Here is a 7,323-nt window from a genome sequence, read left to right on the forward strand (position 1 = left end):
AACTTGGGATCGCAATAATGGACTTGGGCATAATCCGGAATCATAAGGCACAGGCAAATGCGTATCTACTGCAGACATTTTAGATTTCAATAGTATTTCTGCTGTTTTTTTTTTTTTTTTTTTTTTTTTTTTCAACCGAGTGCATTGAAGTTAAACGTAAATCCTGGGTGAAAACACTTTCTAACTCTTTCTGATTCTTAGGTTCTTTTGGTAATTTCAGTGGTAGCTAAGACTTTGATGTACAAACCAGTGCTAGTAGTGTCAACTTGGGTATTTTTTGGGTTTTGGAGAAACTGATTAATTTTAAGGTTCTGGTTTATTAAGTCTTCCTCCCACTTTCTTTTTCTTCATTACATTCTGATACTGAGACAATTTTTTTTTTCCCCTGATATCTGGAGAAGAATGAAAACAAAAAAAGGGGAAGTAAAAATAAAAGTAGAAAATAACTATTATAAGGACTATTGCATAAAGCACTCAGAAAGTCACTTTGAAATATTTTACCTTACTTCTGAGAAAGTGAGTATGTCTTAAAAGAGTATATGTTGGAAAATATATGAACTATTAGATCAATACCAAATAATTCAAGAAGGTGGTGGTATTCTTTTTTTTATTAACGTTGTAGAGACATTAGGTATTTTGGGAAGGAGAGATGAAAAATTAGCAACATCTTCGCTGGGAATCGAACCGCGGACCTCTCAATTACACACTGAGCGTGCAGACCATTACACCACGAAGGCTCACTAAGAATGCGGGAGAAATACCTTATATATTACCCCTTTTAAAGGGAGACTGGGGTTTTTAGGGGACCCAATCACCAAATCCTGGCTGAGGAGAATCATCATCCAACACCCCATTTAGTTCGGGCGCCACTGTAGAGACATTAGGTATTTGGGGAAGCAGGAAAGATGAAAAATTAGCAACACCTTTGCCAGGAATCGAACCACGGACCTCTCAATTACGCGCTGAGCGTGCAGACCACTACACCATGATGGCTCGCTAAGAAGGCGGGAGAAATACCTTATAAAGTAAATAAGTCAAATTTAAAGTATGTATTTAAGACAAAATGAAATAACGAAACATTTTCTTTTGGGTTTCTGTATAGCTAAAAAGTGGAAAATGACCAATTTTTGATTTCAGAATACCTTGTATATTTTTACTTCCCTTTAAATCTCAAACAGGTATACTTTAAATTCAGTGGTACTCCGTAAAGATGTCAAACCTTTCTTCTTGAAATATAATGATTTTTAGTTTTAATAAAGAAATGGTTCATGTTGAAAAAAAAAAATTTTTTTTTTTTTTTTTTTTTTTTTTTTAAGCAATAATGCTCAAATCGTCGTTTTTCTGAATTAAAAAGCTAACCTAAGTTTAACATAATATGTAACTGCACTTACCCTTTTATTTATGTTGAATAACAGTAACAACAAGCAATCACAAAAAAAAAAAAAAAAGATTAATGTTGCACAAATTACTACGATTGCAACTATAGACATAAAATAAGGACTAAGCAGTTTGCCGAACGCGTCTACGGCACCCACTGTGCCCTTACATATGCATCGGCATCACGTATTTTCATTCATATGTGTATTTATAAGATCAGCTCAGGTCAAAAACTGCAAAAAGCATTAACTGATAAAAATCAAAGAGATATAAATAGTATAGATCTTGTGCATTAACTGCAGTTTTCGCAAACTTTTGGAGGAAATATAGCATTGCTAGTTGAAACTCTACGATATACCGTTATCAACAGCATAGCAGTTTGCAGAAAAGAATTTTGGATATATCCCTAGATATCAGCCGTAGAGCATTTTTTGTACCCTGTTGTAATTACAGTTTAAACCTTGTCGTAAACTGCGCTGCGAACAATTTATTCAGTGCAAATTTTTTGGATATGTATATTCATTGTATTGTTTTTAATGTCATGTATCGTTTTTAATTTTAAGATAATAAATAATCTTCCAATGCGATAGTAATAATCAATAAATAATCTTCCAATATATTTGGTATCCAATGCGTTTAGTATATTATTTTGCTTCGTTTGCAGTGTTACTTTTTATAACATGTTATTATTGTTGACTATTGTTCACTTGTGTGACCTATAGTCAGCCTGTCCATGAAATTCCTCGTGGCAAGGAGCGCAAAATACACCTGCCGTTGACAACAGCCTTGAGCACCTTACAGGTGAGCCCCCAATTTTGATGGAGAGCACCCTGGGGGGACAGGTGCGAACGTCTCCCACCTCCTCTTCCCCTACCACCAACCTTGAGAGGACTTTTGCCTCACATATTTAGACTGCCTTCTTGCCACATGGACACTATACGTTTACAAACATCCATGTCTTCTCCGGGATTCGAACCCTAGCCCTTCGGCACGGCAGTCAGCAACGCTAAACACTATACCACTTAGGTGGCTTTTTATAACATAAATGTATGTATTCTTCTTAATTCTTCAATAAATATGTTTGAGTGTGGGTTTTAACAAAGCACAAAATGTTTGCATATTTAGACAAAAGATAAAATGGAAATTTTTAGTTTTTCGGTTATCAATATTATTATGTTAATAAATGTTCATTCTAAATGTTAACTATAAGCAATGTCCCTTTAATATTGTCACTATGTAATAGCACTTGCTAGACATTTGCAGACGGCGCCGATCAGGCTTGGCGCGGGCCTGATTGTGGAATCTCACTATTTACCCTTCAGAAACAAAGTCCAAGGTCAAAGTTCAGGCATCATATTCCCATGTATCTTAATACCATGGATGCAGGGTGTCATCTGTTAGAATTAAAAATATTTACATTTCATTCCATGTGATTGTCATGTATACATTAGAGGCACCTAACTAGGCACTGAACCTCTGAAAGATGGACATCACACCCACCATAGATGAATCAAATACTACCATGACATATGCAATACACCTATCTGGAAAGAGTTAAATAAATAAAATAGAAACTTGAGCAAATTATTGAAAATTAAAACACATACTGTCATTTTTATATTAAAAAAAATTAAACATTTTAAAATTACCATGTATATTATGTCATGGATTTTTTAATTTGATGGCATATAACTTTGTCTGCTTTCAGGATTGTTGCTGTAGTTTTTAAAAATTCATTGGTTATACAATGGAGAATGAGTAGTTTTTTAGATTGGAGAGCTAGTTTTTATAACCTGCCCTGGAATCTTTAGTGAGATAATGAAAAGCTTACTTAATTTGATATTTTGCAGAGAAAATTGAAACTGTTGAAGATTTCTTGCCCTTAAAAATTTAAATTCTGTGCATTTTTAATGGAAGGTGCCAATTCATTTGATGCAGTGAAACAGTTAACAGTTACATCTACAATAAAGTTTTCAACAAATATTTAATATGACAACCTTTTTTGGAGCAATATGTGTAATTTATTTATACTGTGTGGGAAATTTAAGTGTAACTACTAAAAATTTTCATATCATGTTCGCTTTCCCCCCCCCTTTTTTTTTTTTTTTTTTTTTTAATGCCTTTCATTTTTTTCTTGCAGTTCAATCAATGGACACATGCTGTTCTTGAAAATTTTTATTTGAACTGTGCCTCACCATTCCATGAAATGTATGTAAATAGAAAGTGCCATTTAAAGGGTGTGTGATGCATTTTGTTAGGATTTAGCTATTGTATATTTAATTAAATAATTTAATTATTTGGAGATTAAAATATATGTTCAGATTTGTAGATTTTTATTTTCTACATTCTTTTCACTGAATTTCTAATTACACATGCTGAGTGATACATACAGAAAACACAATAAAACTCCATTTATGCTGTGTTTTTTTCTATCTAGGCCAATTAGAATTAAATTGTTTTCATTTACTTGCATTTTTTGTTGTTGTTTTTCCCTTCATTTAATTAATATAAATGGTTAATATTGTGCAATACAAGTTAATAAAATGCACTTCCATAGTAACCTTTATTATTAAAATTATTACTAACCCCTTGACATACAAATGAAATTCACTGTTGATTTCCTTTAAAATATTAATTTGCTGGTTTTGCAAGTTTTATTTAAATTTTCAAATGTAAAAAAAGAAAAAAAAATTGAAACTGACTAATAAACAGTTTTAATATTCCTATAGGGTATGATATCGTTCAAAGCAATGTGAGGTCAGAAGTTGAAGGATCTTTAGGGATCGAGCTGTATGGGCCTTTATTTATCAGTTTATGTGTGTTATCTGTAACAACGATATTGAAATTTCGGAGTTCCTGAAAATGTCACAAATAAATGATATCTTCTTGATTATAATTGAAAAATAATTTTCTCACTACATGTAACCTAAAATTGGGTAGATTAAAACCTGGTAGAAATTTTCATGTGCAATAAATATGAAAGCCAGACTTCATATGCAATTTTTTGTGCATAACGTCGAGAGGTTTAAGATTCAAAGCCAATGGTATGTTATGAATATTTAAGTGACAGATTGTATCTCTCTATGTTTTTTTTAAATTTTAGAGAATTGAAAAGCATTAAAGAAGTGATGATTTAAGGAACTGAAGGTTTAGATACCTTTGAAAAGTTGAAGATATATATATCAGTACTTTCTTCTGATCCTTCAAAAGATAACAATTAGATTAGTATTTCCAATGGCAAGATTAAGAAGATGTTTCGGACAAGCCAATTTGGGTAAAGGACATTTTAGGGCATTGATAAGTGGTATCGGTTCTAGACCATGATTTATATTCAAATGAGTAGAAACATAAAGTAGAATTGGCAATTTTTAAATGAGGGTAATATTATTCATATTCAGTGTTAGACAAATGTTTGTATTTGTTTGTCATAATGTGACTAAGAAGTTTAGTCACATTATGTTTGAATTTATGCTTAATTTTCAAAACAGGAACAGAAGATTTAAGATTTTATTTGACTTTGGAAAACGTATACGATGACTTTGTATAAATTTGGGAAGGATGTTCTAATGTTTGCATTTAAGCAAAAAATAGAGAGAGTTCAAGAACTTCATACGTTTAAGACATAACGTACAAGATCTGTTCTTGTCTCTTGACATATTCCGAAAGGGGAACAAGCGAAAAACAGTGGTGAGCACAAGAATATAAAATGGAGAAAGCATAAAATAATTAAAATATTATAAAAAGAAACATTAAGTTGAAAAACTAAAAACATTAATATAATGCAAAACGAAACAACAATACTGATGGGGAAAAAAAAAAAAAATTCCCAAGAAAACATACCAAAGAGAAACTCTACAACCATTTGTTTGGCTTAGATTTTGATCAAGACACATTTCAATTTTGAGGGTAAACAGGTACATGTTCCTCATTATCATGAGCAAAGAAAAAGCCACTTTTGTATTTATACAGAACAGGAATAAAGCAAACAGAAAGATAGTGCTATCCATCAGCAGAAATACTATCTAAAATTTAAAAAAATAAGTTAATAGAGTTTTAAAAGTGTTAGGAGTGATTGGATTAGAATTAAAGTCCTTAGCTAAACAATATAAATCTTTTTCAAGAAAATCCAGTTCACCGGTGGAAAAAATCTTTGAGGATAATTTTTGCAGTCAAAATTGTGATTAAATTTCCAACAATGATTAGCCATCAAAGACTTGTTAATTTCACCTTTTTGAACTTAACATTCATGTTCTACGAAACACTAATGTTGTATTAGTTCGACCAATATACCTCAAACCACACTGACAAGATATGCTGTAAATTCCCCAAGAATTAAGAAATGGAATTCGAAACCATGTTATTAACAGGCGAGAAAACGACTTGAAAATTCAACTTCTAGAGAAACTGTGCAATTTTGGAACTAACAGAAAAATGAAATAGAGGGACGAGGAGGTTGTTAGTGTTATTCTAACAGAATATCTTCTTTAACATTGAGATGAAAATTTCTTGAGAATTTTATCAATGATCATAGAAGAAAATCCTTGGTCAATTGCAGTTCCTCTCAAATAATTGAGTTCATTAGCAAGTGGCGGTTCTGAGGAACCTACTTGGAGACCTCAAAATATATATTAATAAAAAAGAAAGCCTTTTTTTAAGCTAGATGAAGACTTAGCATGGGAAAGTAGACAAACAAAAAAGGGTTTACAGTAAACAGTAGTGCTGAAATCAGATTCATTGAGGATAATCATAATATCAAGAAAGAGAAAAATATTGTCAGATTCCATTTCAATGGTGAACTGGTTGGCTGAATCAATTGAATTTATAGTAGAGAAAATCTGGGATAAAACTTTAAATCCATTAAAAAAGCAATTAGCAAGAATGGAAAAAGATGGTATTATAAAGAAAGTTAACCAACCAACAGAATTCGTGAATTCATTAGTGGCAGTAAGGAAAAAGGATGGTAATTTAAGAAGGTTTAGATCCTCAGCACCTTAATCAAAATATACTGTGAGAACATTATCACATACGGTCTTTAGTATTTTAGATGCAAACAAAGCATTTTGGCAAATTAAACTGTCAGATCCAAGTTGTGAATTTACTACATTTAACACTCCATTTGGTAGATATTGTTTTTTGAGGTTGCCATATGAACTGAGTTCATCACCAGAAGTTTTCCACAGAAGTTTTTCTGAAACTTTTAGTGATTTAGAAGGAGTTCAAATATATATAGATGACTTATTAGTTTGGGGTAAAGATAAAAAAGAACATGATTTAAGATTAAAAAAATTGTTGGGCAGAGCCAGAGAAAAGAATGTTAAATTTAATTTAAATAAATGTAAATTTGGGCTGAATGAAGTGAAATATATAGGACATATATTTTCTAAAGATGGTTTTAAACCAGATGAAGACAAAATTAAGGCTATTCTAGATATAAAACCACCACAAAATGTGAAAGAATTAGAAACATTCCTGGGAATGATTACACGTTTCTAGATTTATACCTGTATCAGAATTGACATCATGTTTAAGAGATTTGTTGAAAAAACAACAAGGTTTCCACGCTACCTGGAAAACCGGAAAAAGTCAGGGAATTCGGAAATTGACCAAAAAATTCAGGGAATTTAAGTGTTTTAGTCAAAATCTGGAAAAGTCAGGAAATTTCGTACGACGATCCCGCCAAAAAAGGCGAGTTTTGCGCCGACGTCGGAAGAGATCACTTTTTTGGTGAATTGTGTATCACGTGAGTGTCATTCGGGCAGCTGGCATAGAGCCAATTTTCGCACCTCCAATTTGATTGTCTTTTAGAAAGGCAAAGCAAGTTTACCGCAACGTTTGGTTTCCAGTAACCTCGAGAATCGCATGTGCAGTGCATGAACTAAAGAAAGTACCTGTTCTCGTATAAGACAAAATGAGTTTAATCCTAGTATACGGTACATGAATGTTAGA

General features: G+C 32.1%; 1 protein-coding gene across 3 annotated transcripts in view; it reads left to right on the plus strand.

Annotated features, from left to right (window-relative positions):
* The window catches only part of Vps35 (Vacuolar protein sorting 35), a 199,331-nt gene extending 195,632 nt beyond the window's left edge, over positions 1-3,699 (plus strand). For all 3 annotated transcript variants that reach the window (XM_085822305.1, XM_085822303.1, XM_085822304.1), the window contains one exon: positions 3,518-3,699. The gene's annotated coding sequence lies outside the window, so the exon portion shown is untranslated. The remainder of the gene's footprint in view (positions 1-3,517) is intronic.
* Positions 3,700-7,323: the final 3,624 nt, after the last annotated feature.

The sequence above is a fragment of the Stegodyphus dumicola genome, chromosome 8 (assembly GCF_044657685.1).
Source record: "Stegodyphus dumicola isolate Sdum_Otavi_A_Nest chromosome 8, ASM4465768v1".
NCBI classification, from domain to species: Eukaryota; Metazoa; Arthropoda; class Arachnida; order Araneae; family Eresidae; genus Stegodyphus; species Stegodyphus dumicola.